General features: G+C 35.2%; 1 protein-coding gene across 1 annotated transcript in view; it reads left to right on the forward strand.

Moving 5' to 3' along the window:
- Positions 1 to 22,915, forward strand: part of LOC134664190 (gamma-aminobutyric acid type B receptor subunit 2) — a 179,607-nt gene that overhangs the window by 5,150 nt on the left and 151,542 nt on the right. Inside the window, exon 2 of the mRNA XM_063520787.1 lies at positions 6,916 to 6,948. The gene's annotated coding sequence lies outside the window, so the exon portion shown is untranslated. The remainder of the gene's footprint in view (positions 1 to 6,915; positions 6,949 to 22,915) is intronic.

Raw genomic sequence — 22,915 nt, forward strand, 5'->3', positions numbered from 1 at the left:
GCAAAAATGCCGGGATAACGCGAGGAAAAAGAAAAGTTAAGTATGCCTAATGTTTGTTTAATTTTTTTCGTTCTACTTCCTCTTATTGGTAGGTATGAAAGAGCAGTCATTTTAATTAATAATGTTTTTTTTTCATGCGGTTTCTTTACTTCAATTACTTGTGGAACAAACGTCGTCTGGCCTGACTTTATCTGACTGTACTTACGACAATTTTATTTTATTGAAAAAACAGTAAAATAAAATGAATATTCAAATAGCTCCCACAACGCTCTCGAGATAGGATAAACGTATTACTTTTTTCTTCCTGAGGCTTCTATTATTGTAATACAGTTGCGGACTTGCGGAACAGGGCTTCCATGCTTTTTGATAAAACGGGATAAATACCGATTTACTAATAAACTACTGGCAATTACTATTTTAGACTCACCATGTTTTAGGAGCAATATGCAAACATACCTACATTCAAATGTACTTATGTGTAAAGTGTATTTATTACTGACATTATGCCATAATAAGTGCATTATATGGTCGGAAATAATTTTGTTATTTATCTTAGTTTCTCTTAATAATAAACTTAAAACGCTTTTTTTTTTGAATCGATTACATGTGAAGCTTTGGACTAATATACAACAATTCTAAATATTACTATTCGCACAAAAATGCCAATAAGGACCGATAAAACTGGCCAAGCGTCGAAAAACGATCTAACAATGTATCTCAAGCTTATCACAATGATCTGTTCGGAATGTAATATAGGGATGCAGTCATGACGGATGGTCGCCCCACGTATTGGGTCGTAAATGGGATCGCTTTATTCAGATATTCCGAGATGAAGAACAAACACTTAGGCTGAGCAGCTTGTTTCGTAAAATTAGGTTTTGACTAGAGATGGGCCGAATATTCGATCCTTACTCGATTTTCGGCAAGTTTTCCAATATTCGTATTCGGCCAAATTGTTCAGTTAAAGTGAAACCTACCTAAATATTGGGAACACTGTGACGTTTACTGTTGTCATAGTTATTTACCGAAAACCACTTAAAACTCGATAAGTACCTAAAATTAATGATATTGGTTTTCCGAATTTGATGGCAAATGCTAACGAGGTGAAATATTGAAGTTTGTTCGCAACCCAACGAAACTACGCTCCGTGGGTTTGTCCACTCGATAGTACTTGAGTGTATAGTGCCTCTGCTTCCACAATGGTAGGCTTACATTGCACTGTGATTTATTTTTGCCCCTGAATTTCAGAACAGATTTTCTTAGTCTGAGATCCGTTATAACGACTTCCGCAATTCGAATGAGAACAAGAATAATACAATAATCCTAAAATAACCCTTAACTCAAGATTGAATAATAATAGTGGCAACTTAATATAGGTACTTACATAGGTCCTACCTACTACCTGTGTACCTAACCTACTCACTACGACAATTTTAGTAAGATTTCACTAAAAATGTAGAAAACATATTATATAATTGTTTATTTTATTAGGGAAATTGTATAAATAGGTAATATTATTAAATTGCACAACGGGACTTTACCTCGTATTTAAATTTTAAAATTTACCTCCGACGTTTCGAGGACGGTGTTGTCCCCGTGGTCTCGGAATCAGGGCTCGGAAACCGTTCTCAACGCTCAAACCGGTTTCGTTCATTTGCCCGGGAACGAAATGGATTTCGTTTCTGTTTGCGGTTACCGGTTAAAGAACTGTTCTTTTGAAATAACGGTTTACACCAATTACGTTCTCGTTTCGTTCTTGAGGAACGAAATAAACCGGTTAAATTGAAAACGTCGCAGCAGGATAAAATGAGTATTATTATTTGTAACCGGCAGAATATCAGTGCTTTCCTCGAAAAAGCGAAGCGTATCGCTGCGTAGGAATCATTTTGCGTTCTGCAGTACGCGTTGTGCGCCGAAATATGTTTTTTTTGTTTATTGTTTTTTTATTACTTTTCTACTTATTAATTAATTAGTGTATGTTTGTTACATGTTTTTTCCTGTTTGTTAATAAATAGTTTTCGATGTTTTATTTTATAATTTTAATTTAATATTTTTTTATAGCAGATTTAGAATGACCATAGAAGAAGGTATTATTAATTATTTTTATTATTTATTAAAATCAACCAATTATTTATTTATACAAGAAAACGAATCAGTTTTGTATTTGCCACCATCAATTAGCCCATCTGCTTGAAAATTAAAATAAAACCGGCCAAGTGCGAGTCAGACTCGCGTTGCAAGGGTTCCGTTCGTACATTAGAAATGTAACATTACACAATTTTTAACAATGTATTTTTATGTGAAACGTGAGAGAAAAACCCGTAGGGTCGGATCAAAAACGAAGTAATTAAGACCGACTCATGCTTGACTGCACATTTCTAAAATGTTTATCCTAAAATTATAAAAAAAATATATTTGGATCCTCACAATGAGGTCTTTTATTTGATACATATCGACGCCCGAAAGCAAACACGTAGTAACCCACAGAACGTAAAAAAAAAAAATTATTGCATTTTTGTAATCTCCAATTTTTTCTGCGTCGATAGGTCGAATCCACGTGCCAATACGATGAAAAATGGGGAAAATAGGAACACAAAAAGTTCTCGTTTTTCTTGAAATGTACTCAGCAAACACGCAGTAATAGCAAAAACACTCAATAATTTAAATCATTGTATTTACAGCATTTTTAATTCCATATAATTTATACTTTTGTCATTTACAACCTCCGTTGGTCTGACGCAAGTGTAGGTTACTACGTGTTTGCCGCTCATGAATGTGAATGTCTTGCAGTTACGCTATTTGGTGGGAAATAATGTTTAGTCGAGTAGTGGTTTAACACAAATTCACACACTATTAAAATATGAGAGACATGTCTTTTACTACGTTTAGAAGGATCAAGTAAAACTAACCACATAATAATTACTTCACTGTTGTAGGGCGTAAGGTTTAAACTTCTGCGCCTTATTTCGTTTGGCTTATTATTAACCGGGCAACTAAAATATTAAACAGGAACTTTCATTGGGTATATAATAATATAATTTGGCTGTGCATTAATATTTTAGCGACAAATAAAATATATTAGCCTCAAATATAAGCATCATATTATTTAAAAAACTGGCAGCAAAATCAAGCCACCCAAAAAATTATAGGGAACTTAGTGTTAGGTTGGCGCCTAAAATAATAAATTGGCAACTAATATTGTAAAGCGATCATAAAATTTAGTTGTCATCTAGTTGTTCACACCTAAGTAATCAACTATAGTCATGACTGAGCATGTCGTTTCAGCTACGTAGTATTTTAACACAAAAGCAGTTAAATTTTATGGATATTGGTCACTTTTTACACAAAACACCTCAAATTAATTTACCAATACGTAATGGTCAGTATACTTATAGTCGAAATTTCTAATCATGAAACGGCTAATGGCCATTATACCATTAAATCTTTAAATTTTTAATTACTAATTTCAATAGTTACCACTGTGTTCTGCTAGAGTCAACAGAGAGGTGCGACGACGAGCAAAGCGAGGAGGAGCGTGTTAGGTTGACCGTGTAATGACCAAACAAAATATTTTAAAAGAACTTTATTTTTGAATTAATAGATAGCCGTTTTCTTTTTAAAATGTGCTTCATAAATGGTCTCCAATATAATAATTCAGTTGCCAAATAAATACTTGGTACCTGCCTAAAAATAATCAAAAGCTGTAACGGCATTAAAATACAACTCATATTGATATATTTTTAGGCTCCGTGTTTGTTGCAAAACTATTAATTTTAGTACCCATTTCTATTTTTTTAAACTACCCAATTTCGATTAATTAGTTGACCGGTTAAATACGTGCCATTTCGTTTTAACGCGGCTATTGCGGCCATTACTTGAACGTTTGCGCCGTCGCTCAGTGTGGTTCGGGGGGTGAAAGTGAGTCGACGTGTTTGTAATCAAGTAAAAGATTACGGGGATTTTGGATAAAGTGATTATTTTTATTTAAGAAAGGATTTTTTTTTTCAATTGTAAGCATGTAAAATTGCAATATTTACGGTGTGTGTATCGATTTTATGCTTTTATGGGACTTAAATAAAATTTGGTCTTATGGTATCTGATGAAAGTTTGTTTTGTCTAAAGTGGACTTTTATTTTATAAGAGGATGTAGAAACCACTTTTTAATCAAACGTCGTTGTTATACTTTGGTTAGATTTTGATCTTCCATTACGTTATGTCTTTTCCAAAGTGGACTACTTATTTTTTAGTTGGTTCTACAATAACATTATAACTATTATAAGATTTAATTATGTTCTTGAAAATTAAACAAAAGTTATGTGTTTGGTTTGGTCTTAAGAATGCTTAATATTTTAATAGTTCAAATCATCATAATAGATGTGTTATGTTCGTTTATGAATCTCGAAAACATCTTCACATTTTATAAGTATAAATTTGAAATGTCGTGCAATTTACTTTAAGATGCCATTAAAGTCATTTTTAAGGGTGTGATAAAATTTTTGGCAATACATTTAATGCATTCTAAATTGCTTACAAAAAGAAAAAAAATACTGTTACAGCATTTTGTTCACCCAAAATTTCTAAACCACAACGTTTACGACTTTATTACGGATATCTTTTGTCATACTCAGGAGGATTACTGCGTTTTTTCTGTCCATACAAATTTTAAGGAAATGCTATCCCATACTGTACTGGTACTGGCATTTACTACGAGTTTGCGCACTGTGTAAAAAAGATCAAAACGTAGTAACCCACGTAGAATGTTGTATCCAATTTTGAGTTAGCTATGATAATAAACAACGTAGTTATGATTTTTTTTTCAAAACTCGAATAGTTTTTCGTCTCTGTTGAACAATTTGGTTTTTGTGGGTTACTACGTGTTTGCTTTCGGGCGTCGATATCAACACGATTTAGTTTGAACTATTTTATTTTTAAATTGTCTCATTGACCCCCTAAAAGTGGCCCCATGTTTAAAATTCGTTTGTTTACGGTACATGTCCGTCTTTGGGTCACAAAATGATCTTCCATTTTTCTTTTCAATGGAACATCTGGAATTTATAATATAAATCTATCCTAATTGGTCATATAAAAGGATTAACAAAATTCAAAATAAATATCTATAGACAATAAATAATTTGCACGCCAGCGTGTCAGCATTGTTTGCTTAATGACGTCCACCAACATTTAATATTCTTTTTTATTTGCATACAAAATGCAAGGAGGAGAGGAGGAGAAGCTGCTAATACAATTCAGAGCGTTATATCCTTTCAGACTACTAGGATTATCAAAAAAAATATGTACCCACTTATTTTACTTACAGTTGTCAGAATCGAAATTATCGGTCTCTTCTTCATTGAAAAATGGTTGACTGTCCGGAACATATTTACAACTTTGTGAAACCATTTTAAATGTAACAAAACACCACCAACACCAACAGTTAAAACTCACACGCCCAAAAAGTATAAAAAATAAACAATTCAGTCAGCAAGCAGCACCGTCAAGTGAACATCGAGATCGAGTACTTAGAGCGGGTAGCCGGGTAATGTATTAATATTGTAGACGGCTGAGATTAACCGGTATTATATCGTTCCTCGAGAACGAAAACATTTCGTTCTCTCAACTAACCGGTTAGAAGAGAGAACTAAATTTTAAAGTTCGCGTTCCATCAATTAACCGGTTTATTAATGAACGAAATAATATAACGGTTTATGAACGATATTAACCGGTATATCAATACCGGTTCCGAGCCCTGCTCGGAATAGGTAATATTAAAAGAGACAGACATCTCTTCTAACAAGAAGGTGTCGTGGACATAATATGACATTTGCGTTATAATAAACGCAAACACCTCGTATATTTTTAAATTGAACCATTATTTCTTGGTATTCTTTATGGGTTAGTTAAATAACACTGTCATAATGTATGCATTGTAAACACAGCTAGAGGCCGATTCGAGCTTACAAAATCATGTCCAATTGATCTCATTTTGTCATCAATTGCCCGACCCGCTGATGCCTACTGGTACGAGCGAGAGGCTCTATACGAGTTAAGTTACTCGTTGTGTTTAAAAGACAGTTGGCCTGATTCGAACTTTAAGATACGTCAAAAATTTGCTAAAAATACGACACGGATCGGAAATGTGAGTGTTTGACACAGTGTCGTTTTACAAAAAAAAAAATTCACTCAAATGCAAAAACAATTTTAACTAAAACGGCTCAAATATGTACGATTAGATACGATCCCATTTCAAATAGAAAAGTGTAGAGTGAGCAAATTCACTAGCGCCACGCAAGCATGCCAGAAACTGCTTCTATAGAAATTATCCTTCTAACGATACTCAGTTCATTTACCATCAAAAATCATAAAATAAACATCAAACATTATTCTGAGATAAGTATACTATGTAGACAGGGAAAGTTTGCATTGATCGTTGTTACTAGTATGGCTAAAATGCCCGTCGATTATGGCACGCTGTCGGGATTAGATAGCTTTGAGCCCACTTATTGGAAGTCGATTATACCGCGCTCATGATGCTCATGCATATTGCATGGCTGAAACTAGATCCGTGGTGAACTTTGATACACGTACTTATAAATACTTCTGTGCAAATAGGCTCTTGAGAGCGTTGCAAAGAATCAGATTAGCTATAAATATAATGTAAACACAAAAAAATGATAAAAGATGCTTCTTAAATTACCTTTAAACTAGGTATTCTTTGGAGAACACGAATACATACACTGGTTAACATTAATATTTGGCTCGCCTGCGCGATGCAAGCGATTTCAGTACCACGCCTAAGCCGATTAGATCCGTATACTGCTAATTGATAACACAGTACAATGTTATGTGATCTATGCAGTGTTATACTATATACAGAGCAGTAACAATTAAACCTGAATTAGAATAATTCTGTTTCAGTTGGCGATCACGAAAGGCAAATGGATTTCGGACGTGAGTAAACTTTACTTTGTTATTTAGCAGGGACGGCTATATATTATATTTCGTAGGTCATTTATGATCGGGCAATTCTTGCGTTTGTCTACTCCCTGACCACGAGTGCTAAAAAGGACTCGAAATGTTTGACTATTTTACCTCGGGATATAATCCATTCAAGTCATCGTTTCATTGTTATAATAATTTTATTATATCTAAGTCTCAGGAATATAATTTGATTATACTTAAGGCACGTACCTATCTACAAATGAAATTTTAATTAAAATTCGATGTGAATATGCTTCCAAAGCTGCTGTCAAAGCGCCGATATCCAGAACGTGACAAAAGCAGAATAATACGTAGCGAAATCGGATTAAACTTGGAATTTTTCGTTTTGTGTTTTCCTTGGAATTGCCACAGCTTAAAGGGAAAAGTACGAGTAAGTCACATAAATGAAGAATAATTTGGACTGAATGGGAAGTGACGTCCCCTGGGTTCCATACCGCCAAGAGTCAGTCAGGCTCCTATCTCTTGCCTTCATATTGGCCGGCCGAAGTGAGCACTTTCCTTCGAGCAACACCGGCTTCCGACACGTCGGAAGGGAGGGGCCCAAGCGATATCTCGCCGTACAAATCGTTCTGCCATTTTTTGCGGGGGGAAAGGCGCACACAGTCGCATTTCTCACACACTTACATACAAAATCCAATCTGTAATGACGACACAAATACATAGAAAATGACACACGTCAAAGACAAATCTTGCAAACCTCGATCTCTTTTTATGTACGGACGAGTGACTAGTGTCACAACACGCACACTAACACATTTTCGTTGAAGTATGTCATTGTATTTTAATTCATTGAAGAGATGAGAAGTCGGATTTGTCGCTCGACCGATCCGCAATTTGTACTGAGCGAGCAAAATCGATAAATCCAACAATTACTTGAGACTAAAATATAATAATTGTATTTAAATGTAATTTAACGTATGATATGTAAAAAAAAATTACATGTGAAATGTAACACTTTCTTTTTGTAAATTTGATGTCCCCGACCTCTTTTTATAACAAAAAACCGAGCAAACAGGCATTTTTGTGCAGCAGTGTTCACGCGCGCGTCTGGACTCGGTCTAGTGAAAAATCCAAGTGCAACTAGTTTTATTACCCGCGCTAGATTATTTTGACGCGCTAATCTTGTACCTCGGCAGAGGGGAAATAGTGCGAATGCCGCCTCCCTTCCGTGTTGCTCGAAGGCACTTTCACTCCATAGCTTAGTTTAGTTTAGATTCCATTTTAAATTTTAACTCTCGGTAGTCCTAAAGGCCAGTCCAGACGGGATGATCAAATCGACCGATTCGATCAGAAAGAAATGAAATAAATAAATATCATTTCTTTCAAGTAACTATCAGAGTCATATTTATGGTTAGTAGGACTATTACTAGGACAATGTTTCTAGAAGTAAATACCTAAATAGTGAGTAGTAAAATTGCCTAGTCCAGAGCACACAGTCGCTGGGGCCGAAATCGGTCAGGAGAGCATCATCATCATCATCAGTAAAACATAATAAGTACCTAAAGTACCTTTAGGGCTGATTTAGACGATGCGTGAACTCGCATGCGAGTCTCAAACCATTGCGGGTTTGATCGGTCGGTTGAACTGGACGTAACCAACAGTCCGCAATGTAACTACTTACGCGCATGCGAGTTCGCGCGCCGTCTAATTCAGCCCTAAAGAGACATGCAAATCATCACAATGCCTCTCAAACAAACTTAGCTCCCGAGTGAAACACAACATTTTTCACTACACCAACGCGAGAAAAATATACAAATTGTAAAACATTATAAATCAAATTTTAATGTACATTTTTAAATATATTTATCATTCGAAACAACTCAAAATTTGTATCAAAAATGCAACTTTCTTATCAGTTTTTGGAGAAGGTACTTTTCGAGCTGGTGCTATGAAAATATTATATTTGCGGCTTATGGGCTAAGTGAGCGCATTTAATACGCTAAACCAAAGTACGTCACGACATAGGTATCTGTAATGATTTTCTTATCCTGTCATATTAACAGAAGCCTTCTGAATCTATTCAAACGAATTTCTTATGGAATATCCGAGATACAAAATGCTCTCTATGTTTTTAATATGGATAAGGCTTTTGAAATGAATGTAGGTATTTTATTTATCTGAAATTCGCATTTCTTATTAGGTTTGTAATATTGGTTCAAGTTTAGTAAAGCCACAAAAACATCTGACTGTTTTTATTAGAGTTGCCGAGCCAAATGGAAAAAATGGAACGCTTATAGTTTTGGAATGACTGTCGGTCCCTCTTTCTATTTGTCCGTACGTCACAGCCATTTTACTCAAAACTATTATATATAAGATATTTTAAGGAGTTTCGAATCGTAGATATTTAATGTGTTTTGTGAACTATTTCGCTTAGAAGTTAAAATTAAACAAATATAATTTTAGATGGGGCTGGCATTGCTAAAAACATATTATGTATGTAACTAACTAAAAGTGAAAATAAATATACATAGTAAAATCAACGTGTGACGCATAAGTCCTCAAAAATAACAGGACCTAGGCAAGGTTGGCAAGAAAGTATTTTGATGCATTAATTATTACTTTCGGAAATAAACGATCCAAAAATACGAATTCGATAAAAAATAACGACAAAAATTTAGGAAATATAGGTTACTTAACAAATATTTGAAGTAGGTACATGTACGAAGTACAAAGGTACTACGGAACCCTGATGCGTGGTCCGACACACACTAGGCCGGTTTTTTATTTTTAACGCCCTTGTAAATTGAGATAATTTGATATTTTGGAGCCTTAATTTGTATCAATTTGCATTGTGTGAGTTAATAAATCTTGAGATTATTATTCTTGTTTCGGGAAGTATATAGGCACCTAACGAGCAATTATTACGAAATATTATTATTTCCGTCATTCGTTTGGGCTTTTGATCTCGACCCATTTTTATTTATGTTTAATGTTGTTTGCCTGACTGTTTAACGAGTAGACATGTATCAGGGTAAGGGCGAATTTAAGGCCTTATTTCGTTTTTATTCAGTGTGCTAAAAAGTAACACATTGTACATTTCTTTATGAATTATAATGTTAGTGACGCATAAAGTATTCAAGGTAAGTATATTAATTTTTATTACAACCTATATTTTTTAGTTAGTATTTTCTTCTGATTCTACTAATAGCGCAGTATTCATCTCATGTCATGTCCGATATCGAGCTTTTTAAGATAGGTAATAAACTTTGACATCTTGTCCACAATAACTGTCATCGCTAGATGGCTCAACATAATCCGAATGCGGTATCATTATAATACACCAAATAAGTATAAGTACGTCTGTCCCTTTGGTTAATAAAGTTTTTGACCTTACCTGGTTTTTCGTCAACATTGCTCTATCTCCATATTCGTTAGGTATTGTCAACCCCCAATCAATAGTGCATGCATAAAACTGTTGATTATGCAGACGCAGCTGCAGAGATGATTCGATTGCGGTGTGCATGCAACTTCGCTAACTGGATCAGGAACGACTTGTTTCAGCGACATGGAAATTACGCTGCGGCATGCATCCGATTATGAGTAAATCCTCGAAACGGATATCGCGAGTTTTAAACAAAGGATTTTAAAACAGCTACATGCGGAAATGTTTTGTAGTAAATATTTAAACCAGTCATTGACTACGTGTATTTGGATTCTACGAACGAGTTACGCTATGTAGGTACTTATGGATTTATATAAAACCTTTCTAATTAAAACATACAAAGTAACGTTTTTATTGTTTATCTATATTAGTAGACAGATAAAATCCTTTGTCGATAGAAATCCATTTGTACATAACTTTTCTGCCTACAGGACACATTTTATCTATAAATATTACATATGTCTTTCCCATCACGGAACAATGGTGATCCGGACCTTTGGGAGGGGTGCGCGGAGCCGAAGCCAACACTTAGAGGCCCTTTTGACACTTTAATGAAATGTATGGGGTACACCGAGCGGATTCTGCCCTTGCCCGTGTCATGGGACGCACGCAGAGGCAGCACCCGCCAGGGTGTAAGGAGTGAAAGCGATGGACTATGAGCTATTATGTTATTATTACTAACATATGTTATGTAGTGGACCCTATAATGGACGTGGAACCAGTAATGGGACAAAAAAACATAATTCCTCTAAAATAAGTATCTAAAAGTAGTTTATAAACACTGGCTGTATATTATAATAAATAAGAGTCCTAGAGCTGTTTCAGTTTGAAGTTTTATTAAACTTGGTTGTTTTTTAAGAAATTGGCGTCAACCTAAAAGTTGTCGTGTCACTGAAAAAAAATACCACTACGAATTCTTAACAACTTCGCTAAGAGAGGTGAGTTAATTTATTAAATTTTAATTAATTAATACTTGATGAAAACTAGAATGTGTTTTGTTAATTGCATTTACCATGAGATAAGGGATACAACAGGACCATCCAATTCCACATAGAAAATTCGGGAGGTGTAAAAAAAGCATTAAAAGAACTTAAAGAGAGCTCCAGTTGGATCCCAAATATTAACAGTAAAACACCAGGAAAAAAGGAGACAAAACGATCCAAAATAATAGAAATAGCTACCAAGTTTTATTCAAATTTATATGACGACACAAACGATACAGAATCACATTATTTGTTAGAAGACAATGAAGAAACGGTTCCTATAATACTAGAATCTGAAGTAAGGAAGGCAATACTCTCCCAAAAGAATTACAAAGCTCCAGGGGAGGACAAAATAACAAATGAAGTGCTTAAGGGATGTATAGACTATATCATAAAGCCTATAACAAACTTATTCAATCACATACTTACCAATGAAGTCATACCAGAACAATGGGCATCATCAACTACCACTTTAATTCACAAGAAAGGAGATGTCGCAGAAATAAATAATTATAGACCAATCAGTTTGCTGTCAAACCTATATAAAATTTTCTCAAAAGTTATATTAAACCGGATGTCCTTGGTTCTAGACGAAAACCAGCCTAGGGAGCAGGCAGGATTCAGAAGTGATTTTTCAACCATGGACCACATCCATGTCATTAAGCAAGTCATAGAAAAATGTAATGAATATGGAAAAATATATTATCTGGCATTTATAGATTACAACAAAGCATTTGACTCTCTTAAACACACACATATCTGGGACGCTCTGCGATCACAAGGAGTACTTCCGAAATATATCAGAATAATTAAGAACATATATAAGGACGCAACAGCAAAAATACAAACAGAAAGAATAGGAGTACCATTCAAAATAAAGAAAGGAGTACGTCAAGGAGACCCCTTATCGCCAAAGCTGTTCTCAGCGGTGCTGGAACATATTTTCAGGAAAATGGACTGGGATGCTTTTGGAATAAACATAAACGGTGAAAAGTTGAATCACTTAAGGTTTGCTGATGACCTGATTGTCCTGAGTGACAATCAGAGGGACCTGGAGAAAATGTTGGTACAACTAGAAAAAGAAAGTAATATTGTAGGTCTGACTTTGAACACTGATAAAACCAAATTAATGACAAATCATGAAAAAGCACCTATCTCACTGAACAACAGCTGTATAGAATATGTCAACCAGTATACGTATTTAGGACAAATTATCTCACCCGAAGACCAAATGACAAAAGAAATAAACACTAGAATATGCAACGCGTGGAAAAGCTACTGGTCGCTTAAAGAGGTCATGAAGAACCCACAGATACCAATCAAAGACAAAACAAAAGTATTCAACTCTTGTATATTGCCATGTCTGACATACGGATCCCAAACATGGGCTCTCACCGAAAAGCATAAAAAAGCACTGCAAGTATGTCAAAATAACATGGAGAGAAGCATTTTAAATATAAAGTTAAGGGACCGAGTCAGACTAACCAATATAAGAAGTAAAACTAAAGTTGCAGATGTAACATATACGGTGATGAAACTCAAATGGAACTGGACTGGACACACTATAAGAAACCAGAAGAACAAATGGTCTAAGGATATCATAATGTGGTACCCAAGAGATGGGAAAAGAAGGAGAGGACGGCAGAGGAAGAGATGGGAAGATGAGATTATGGAAACAGCCGGCAAAACATGGAGGAGAAAAGCCGCAAACAGAAAGCTATGGCAAGCACTAGGGGAGGCCTATGCCAAAGGGGCAAGCTGATACCAAAGATACCGATGTCACTGAATGAACATGTAATTTAAATTATAAAGATAAAATATAGCTATTAATTAAATGCATTAAAATTGAAATTAAAATTCATACAATATTGGAAACATAAATTGCATCTAGTGTAATAAAATAAATCGATAATAATTAAATATACTAACTATAACTTAAATTTAAATAATCAAATGAGTATTATGCGTACTAGTAAAAATGAATTAAGAATTGAAATATCTAATAAATGTGCCAAATAAATTAACTACTTATATAAATAAATTGAATTTGTGTCTATTCTGAAGCAATAGATACTCAAATTAATATAAATTTTAAAATTATCAAGCAATGTAATACACGAAATGGTTTGCATGTTAAAAATAGTAAGCTAGATAAGAAATGCATGGTAAAATATATGTATACATGTAACTAGATACTAAGTATCAGAAATAAAGGCTAATTGAAATTGAAATTGAAATTGAAGGGATACAACACACTATGTTGTGACTCCACAGATGTAAAAAAATAGTGGTATTTGGCCCAATCCCATTATAGGAGCCGTAAAACTGCGTACCTCCTATGATGGGACAAATGACAGAATGATGCTTGCTATGCTATAATTTCATGTTTAAACAATAGAGAAATAAAATATAGTTAAGAAATATGTCAATCAGGAGGTATTCTCGGACTTCGGATAAATTAATATCGTTTTTCCAAACTTTTATTTAACTTGCCCTGTTAAATAGTTAGTGTGGGTCCAATCTTGGTAGCTGAATTTGAGCCACTTTACGATTTCCGATTCAGTTGAAATTTTGTGTAAGTACGTAATTAAGTATGCAAATCGGATGATAATGCAATATTATGATAACATGGACCTGATCTGATGATGGAGACAGGAGGTGGCCATGGGAACTTTATCGCATTAAACCCTAACTAATTGTGTTAGGGTATATTAGAATTGTCTCGATGGATCTAATACAATAATAATTGGCTGTGGAAAGAAAAATACATTCAGCGATAAAAGCTTATACGGAAATTGTTTTATTTTGCCGTAATTTATTCCCCATTTCAATATTTTATACTAATAGAGCAATGTCCATTATAGGGGGCCCATTACTGGATCCACGTCCATTACCGGGGGGCCATTACTGGAACTTTGGTGTCCATGACTGGAGAATAAAAGCATAGTTTTAATTTGTTAAATATGTGGAAACTAATTGCAGAATCTTTGATACAACACGCCTAAAACATGAAAGACGGATAGGACTTTCATCTTTTAACACGCTAAGCGGTAGACCATTTACATGTATAAGGGAAATATCATAAATACTCCAAATTTCCTCTTAAATGTCCCATGACTGGTGCTGTTACTATATTACTCTCATAAAAGCTTCGCGTCCAATAACCTAAATTTATCACCGTCGTACTTCTGAGTGGCTCCTTATTACTTTATTAGTTTTATGAGTCAGCCGCAAATAAAACTATATCCACATAAATCTGGCGACCAATTCAATAAGGAGTTAGCGAAACTTATTCCCAGTCGGGTTTACTTATAACGCGTAATAAGAATGTTGCTACCTAATTGGATCCTAAGAGAATATCTAGCACAATAGCTAACACAAAACTCAAATAGAGGAGCACGTCTGCCTTCAGCTAAGTACCAATTAGGTACTACGTCTAGATAAACTTATTTCAGGCATTCGATCAAACTTAACAGAACTACAATTTTGTAGCTAAGATAGCAGTTCTATAGGCAGCAGAGAAGAAAAAACCTCACTGTATTTAATCACAAGTTATCCATGTCGGCGGCCAATCGTTATTAAGTTTTGTTCAGACATATCTACCCAAATACTTCGGCATCTGATGCTGACCGATGAGAGCAATGTAATCGTCCATATTCCTAGTCATATACCTGGCACATAGTAAAGTAGTTACATGATTATGATATTGGCAGTGTTAGCTGTGTTTTGTGTGAAAAACATCGGCGGAAAAAATATAACAGTTTGAGTTACACTGCAGACATAATTGTAGCAATTCATCTTACATTTATGTTTACTCAGAACAGACTTATCTAACAACACTAAACCACAAGCTCGGCGCAACTTTGATCATTAACACTTTTGTCTCCGCCCATACTTCAGCACGAAGTACAGTCGAGCGCGAAATCGAAACAGCTAAAACGGCATCCGGCTGGTAATTGTGCCTATTTCTTTCTATTTACCGTCGTAATCTTTTGAATAAAATGGAATTTCGTATCTTAACTCGGAAATGATCATTTTTACTGGTAGGAAATTGCTTGTTAAAGAGAGGTGGTTTAATTGGTTGAGTTCAGCCAATCTTACAAATGCACGCTTGTCTGGTATGTAAAATTTATAAGGTACTTACCTAGTGTGATCCTCCACAGCCGGACCACCTCGCCTGATTGCGCTCAGTTTTTAATGGCGAAATGTACCTCTAATGTACTTCATGTACCTCGTCGGAAATTGAACGTACCTCTGTAGTTTGGCAGATATATGCGTTTAAAAGGGGTCCGGCTGGGGAGTAAAATCTCCAACCGGACCACGCCTGGATCCGATGATATCTGTTATTTTGAGATATAATTTAAATAACAGATGAATGTACCTGTTACGTACCTCTGAATAAATTGTTTTTTTATTTAAAAAATGGTCTCATAAAGGAATATTCATACATTTAATTTTTTGAGTATACGCGTAAGCGCCTGTGAAAAAATAATAGCAACATAGTAGAAAACAAATGTATTCAATTCGGGCAAGTCGTCTAACTTGTCAACTAGATACAAATGTGGGTGGTTATAGGGAGTGTTTTAAACCGACACGAGTTGCGAATTACCTTTTCGCACGTGTATTGTACAATTTTACAGTACACTGTTGAAATTCTCAGAAATGTTGCCGCTATTACAACAAATACTAAAAAAAGGAAAAATAAATATTTACGTGGGGCTCCCATACAACAAACGTGATTTATTTTGCCGTTTTGTGCGTATTATATAAATACATATTAGGTATGCGGACATTCTTATAGTAGACCGGCCAACGAAAGAAAAGTCTTCTATTAGAAATCGATTTTCGCTCATGTCGTCCCGGATATGGGTGAATACGGTATCGATGCATTCAGTGTAATGCTTTGAACCCAAATATATGAGACCACGAGCGCGAAAGTGGTGGGGATAGTTGCTGTGACGTCATAAACTCGGCAGTACAAACTTTTTTTTATTTTCGTTTAAACATTCCATGTGGGGTACCAAATGAAGGGGCTTTGTGAGTAGATCACAAATATATAATATACTGTAACATTTTCAATACTTGGTCTAACAAATTATTAGAAAACGTTCAAAAATTTCACAGTCCACAGTTGACTTCGAACTGCTATAAATTGAAAATGGCTGAATGGATTACTCCAAAATACATACCAAGTGACTGTGAATATCCTTTACATAATGTTAAAAAATGATTAACCAGATATATCAAAAAATAAGAAAAGTACATCAAGTTGAAAAAAAGTATAATTTTCCGTTACATTAAACTGCAACTATTATTAAGGGGCTACCCGAGGTTATCATCGATTTTTGACAAGTTTTGAATCGTATCTCCTTTTTTTGCTCTACAGACAGAATTATAAGACAAACGGTTATCGGTTTTTAAATTTTTTAATTTCGGTTTTGTCCACATTTTGAAAGAAATGAATTCTATTTGGGTTTGTCATTAAGGTCTCGAAAAATGTGTCCAGGGTTTTAATTTTAAGGGGCTCCCCCCACGACAATGACCTTCGATCTGAATCCTTAGTTTCCTAATGTTTTTTGTAGCTTATCATATTAACAGCAACGACTTTAAGCAATATAGTATCCCATATTTACTTTAAAGTTCATTGTCTTCGAGATATTTGGCATCAAAGTTGAACAATTTTAGGCTAAAAAACTGGTTTTTTTGGACATAACTTTTGTGTTAATTAGTTTAAAATTAAAACCTTGGACACGATTTTCGAGACTTCAAAGACGAACCCAAATATGTCGATTTCGTACATGTAAGATCCTTCACTGCAAGCTAGATGCAAAAAAGTGTTTTTATAGACAATGTTTAAAAAATTCATAAAAAAATAAGTATTAATTTTTTTCAAAATCCGGTGGACAAAACCGGAGATAAAAGATTGAAGAACCGATAACCGTTTGTCTTATAATTCTATCTGTAGTGCAAAAAAAGGAGATACGATTCAAAACTTGTCAAAAATCGATGAAAACCTCGGGTAGCCCCTTAAACTAATTGACACAAAAGTTATGGCCAGGAAACCAGTTTTTTTAGCCTAAAATTGTTCAACTTTGATGCCAAACATCTCAAAGACAATGAACTTTGAAGTAAATGTGGGATACTATATTGCTTAAACCCGTTGCTGTTCATATAATAAGCTACAAAAAACATTACAAAACTAAGGGATTCAGATCAAAGGTCAGTGACGTTGGGTAGCCCCTTAAAACAAACAAAAAACCCGACTGTTGACATATATTTTTGGGTATCGTCTTGGGTCGTCCCATTCGTTTTTCGTCAAGTTCTTAAATTAGTCCTATTCTGCTTTCGTCACTCATTCTATATTAAAAGCCACCGACGATTGTGACGTATGTAGAATGGGTGACGAAAGCAGAATAGGACTAATTTAAGAACTTGACGAAAAACGAATGGGACGACCCCAAGACGATACCTATTTTTGTAGTGGTATTTTCACTATCTTTCATTTGGTACCCATATTGCTGCAGTAAGAACCCCCCCTCCTCCATTTTTCACTACCATAATTCTGACGAATTCAACCACACCTCATATGTCAAAAAATGTCCAGCCCTTTGGGGTGTATGGTGTGTCAAATAAAAATACATACACAGGCTATATATTTGTGATCTACACACAAAGTCCCTTCATTTGGTACCCCACATGGTATGTTTACACCAGTGGTGGGCAAAGTACGGCCCGCGGGCCATCTCCGGCCGGCGAATGGATTTTATCCGGCCCGCCGCCGGTCCTATAAAATAGTATATGGCATTGGCCCACGATTATCACGAATGAAAAAAAATGTTGGTTACAATTCTGGCCCTCCACTTAAATTTTCTAAACTTTCAGGCCCCCCATGATAAAAAAAAGATAAAAAATAGTTTATTCATGAAGAAAGTTTGCCCACCACTGGTTTAGGTACACGAAAATAAAAAAAAAGTTTGTACTGCCGACTTTATGACGTCACAGCAACTATCCCCACCACTTTCGCGCTCGTGGTCTCATATATTTGGGTTCAAGCCGTTCAAGGCATTACACTGAATGCATCAATACCATATTCACCCATATCCGGGACGACATGAGCGAAAATCGATTTCTAATAGAAGACTTTTCTTTCGCTTGCCGGTCTACTATAAGAATGTCCGCATACCTAATATGTATTTATATAATACGCACAAAACGGCAAAATAAATCACGTTTGTTGTATGGGAGCCCCACGTAAACATTTATTTTTCCTTTTTTTAGTATTTGTTGTAATAGCGGCAACATCTCTGAGAATTTCAACTGTGTACTGTAAACCGTTGTACAATACACGTGCGAAAAGGTAATTCGCAACTCGTGTCGGTTTAAAACACTCCCTATAACCACCCACATTTGTATCTAGTTGACAAGTTAGACGACTTGCCCGAATTGAATACATTTGTTTTCATATCTCATGCTCTGAAAGTGGGTCGTTGTTGTTCTAAAAGGTGCGCAGAAAGTGATACGTTTATGCTCTAGTGCAGAAAAGTGGTGTACTCCTCTGCGTCCTCGTCTCGCGAACAACTGGGTGGAAACAAAATGGAAAAATAGTGTCTTTATTTCCTCGCCTGGAACAATTGGTAATTGTTTAATTTTACTAATCCCACGTTGATCCTTTTTTTATAAAAAATTATGTAAGTGAATTGTTAAAAACAAATTATTCTCGTATTTTTTTTCGTTGAATTCTATTTACCCGATTTCAAAAGGCGGGAACCAAAAGGAATACACCAAAAATATTTTTTAAACCTTACACTTGCGTAAATGAGCAAAGGCAGAATCTTATACAGCCACAGTTAAACGTTTGTACGATATTAAATTGATTTTTAAAGTTATTTAGCACTATAATATTCATGAAAATAAAATACAAGATAAAAATTACTTATATTATTAATTAAATTGTTATTTAATATTTAAAATACTTTTATTATGTTATTACGTACGGCGCACCAAGGTCGCGGTGCGGTCCGGTAGTCTATTGCGGCTTTTTGAACGAAAAAGTATAAAATTAAAAAGTAAGAGGCAATCCCGCTAATTTTCATACTATAATGACCAAATCATTTTAAAATTACTGCAGTTTGTTAAAAAATGTGTGTTTTCGTAAATATTTCAATCTAAATGATTTTCGCTAGGGGTTATTAATCTTCACACGTGTAAAATCTCCGATTGCAAGTAAGTCCTAAGGAAAATAAATCATGGCCGTAGATTTATTAGGTACTTCCATTACTGGTTTTGCGAAATTTCCTTGTCTTGTTTGGTTTCCTCGCATTCGATATGAAAAGTAGTGTTTAACTCGGGGGAAAGGCACCATTTCTGTCTCGGACTATTGGCGCTCTCACTGCGTTCGAGCGCCAAACTACCTCGACAGAAATGGATGCCTTTCAACCCTTGGTTAACAATCTACTATTTCTACTATGTTGCTATTATTTTTTGACAGGCGCTTACGCGTATACTCAAAAAATTAAATGTATGAAAATTCCTTTATGAGACCATTTTTTAAATAAAAAAACATTTTATTCAGAGGTACATAACAGGTACATTCATCTGTTATTTAAATTATATCTCAAAATAACAGATATCATCGGACCCAGGCGTGGTCCGGCGCAGATTTTACTCCCCAGCCGGACCCCTTTTAAACGCATATATCTGCCAAACTATAGAGGTACGTTCAATTTCCGACGAGGTACATGAAGTACATTAGAGGTACATTTTGCCATTAAAAACTGAGCGCAATCAGGCGAGGTGGTCCGGCTGTGGAGGATCACACACTTACCTACCTAAAAATAATATTTGAAGTATAAAATATTTTTTTGAATTCAAAATATAATGAAACTGAAACAATTAGGTAACTTTAAACATAGGTAGGTACATTTAAAATTAACAAGGTAAGTATTTATTTAATAAAATATATTTATTTATTTAAACCTCATTGAACATAAAGAGGTACAAACCGGACTTAATACCTCATGACATTCTCTACCAGTCAGTCTCTATCAATCTTATCATCCACGAGCGGAATTATTCGCAGCAAGTCTTATAAGTACGAGCGAGATGTCAAAATGAGTTGAAATTTACATTTTGTAATGGGGCCCACAGATTACCACTTCGACTGACGATATTATCAGCCGGCCAACCAGTTGAACGGAGCTGTCAAATATTGCGTTTAACTGACAGGCCGATATCGTCCGGCGGATTGGTAATAAGTAGGCCCCTTAAGTTCGGATCAGCGGAAATTGACAAAGTTTACCGCTGGGATTCACAAGTCAAACACAAAAATTTACCTACATGTTTACACTGAAATGGAGTTTAAAAACGTGTTTTAGCTTACTCGGAGAGCTTCAAACTGGAGTTAGCTACTGCAAATATGTATAGAGCCCACGCTCCTTGGCGACTTCATAATAAATAATAATTTCAGTTTTTTATTCCAAATTTAGGAACAACAACTTTTTCCCCTTGTAAAACAAGTAACTTTTCCGTAACCCATTCAATGCCTGAAGACTTACTAAAGTAGGCACCTAAGTCATATAATTTCCACTTGGCCTTATTTGTTTGCTGAGCACCTACGTTTCCTCGGGGTAGTTCCTTCGCTAATCAAGTATTGAAAAATCAAGCTTATCTCATTCCGAATAGAGTCTACATTTGTAATCAAGGTACAGGGTAAGCAAACAGCGGGAATCTCAGAGTTACCCCATTACCTACCCGGCAAATAAGTTTGCCTCATACTACATGCTTCCAGTGTTTTATTAGATCCAGTCGTAAAAATCTTAAGAGCAAAAAACTTCGAGTTCCGCGTCTACTGTGTCGTATGTGTTATATATAGTGTAATCTAGGTATAAATGTATCTATAGAACATGTACCCAATCTAATGGTAAAGGGCGTTCAGGCTTCATCATCATCTAACTATATTATATGATATGAGTATGAAATGAAGGTGTAAGTGTATTGAAACTTTTCAAGAATTTGAAAGTCCAAAGACAAAACAATTGTCGTTGGATTTTCATATCCTTGCAGTTTCATAAACTTATTTGTTTCATACTCATAAGCAATGATCGTAACTTTTACAGCATTTTTGCAACAGCGGAGTGGAGTTAACGGAATCGGTATAAACAATTTCAGCTCAAATGATTAATTAGCATTAATTACGTTAATATTAACCTTAATTTACCATTTCAGTTAGAATTATCTATGCCAATTCCGTTAACACCAAAAATGCCATAAAAATTACGATGTCCGCTCATAAGCTTGTAAGTTACTAATACTTAGTTACAGGTGAATAAAAATGTGATAATAATGGTTAGACTTCAGATTTTGGCAGTACTCGTTTCCATTGCTTTTGGGTATATTTCCGTGGATAGCGTGGGCCGCAGTGACATTTTCCCGCCTTAAGCCGGCTTTTGGTAGGTACAGCATACTTTAGCCGGGCTAAAAATGCGAATTAAATAGAACTCGTTTGAGGAGAGCCGTCAGATAACGCCTCATAAATTATGTACGCTGTTCCCTCCAGTCATTCCCGTGAGTACTGATAATCTTTTTTACCTAAGCACCGAAGTTAATATACTTAAGTACCTACTTTTCACTTTTCACAGTCGCTCGTTAAAGACCGCTATAAATATAGCGCAGCACGTACACACGTGACACGTCAATTTAACCCATTTATCAATAAGTTTTTAGCAAAAATTTCATTTTTGGTACAAGCTTTTATCGCTGACTGTACTTTACTTACGACAGTCAACTAATACTCATCGAGACAATTCTAAAAACCCCTAACACAATTAGGTTGCGTTGTTTCATAACAGAGTTCCTATGGCCACCTCCTGTCTCCAGCATCAGATCAGCTCGATGGTACCATAATATTGCATTGTCATCCGATTTATACATGCATGCAAAATTTCAGCTCAATCAGAAACCGGGAAGTGGATCAAATTTAACTTGCAAGATTTGATTACAGACCGACAGACAGACAGACAACGGTCAGGTGAAACTAAATAAAAGCTTGTAAAAAGAAACGATGAAACTATGTAGCAGATAATAACTAAGCTAGAGTTAGACCAAGAAAAGTCTGCGGTGATTTTGATAGCCCTCGCAGTGCAAGTGTTATTTACACGTCATAATTTGATAGAGCTCTTAAAATCGATGCAGACTCTTTTCGATCTGACTATTAGGTTACAAATGTTGCAATTCGAATGTGTAGGTAGGTATGTTTCATTGTACTTGATCATTTTATTTACAAATTGAGAATATATGTTACCTATAGTTCATGTTTCCTAATGTTCCTTATTTGACTTAGTTCTAGGATGACATACCGCTAAAATGAAAGGGCATGCGAGGACAAGGTACGAAATACCCATTCCAAAATCCTTGAAGGGGAGATGGTCCAGACCATTTCCTGATCCTATAATAGTTTCCATGTTTTCTGTGTGATGTATAGTTCGTTTTTTTTAGCATTAGAAAGAACTTGCAAGAAGGTAAGCGATCTTGGCATGTCTTTTAATTGAATAAC

The sequence above is a fragment of the Cydia fagiglandana genome, chromosome 1, assembly GCF_963556715.1.
Source record: "Cydia fagiglandana chromosome 1, ilCydFagi1.1, whole genome shotgun sequence".
Taxonomy (NCBI): domain Eukaryota; kingdom Metazoa; phylum Arthropoda; class Insecta; order Lepidoptera; family Tortricidae; genus Cydia; species Cydia fagiglandana.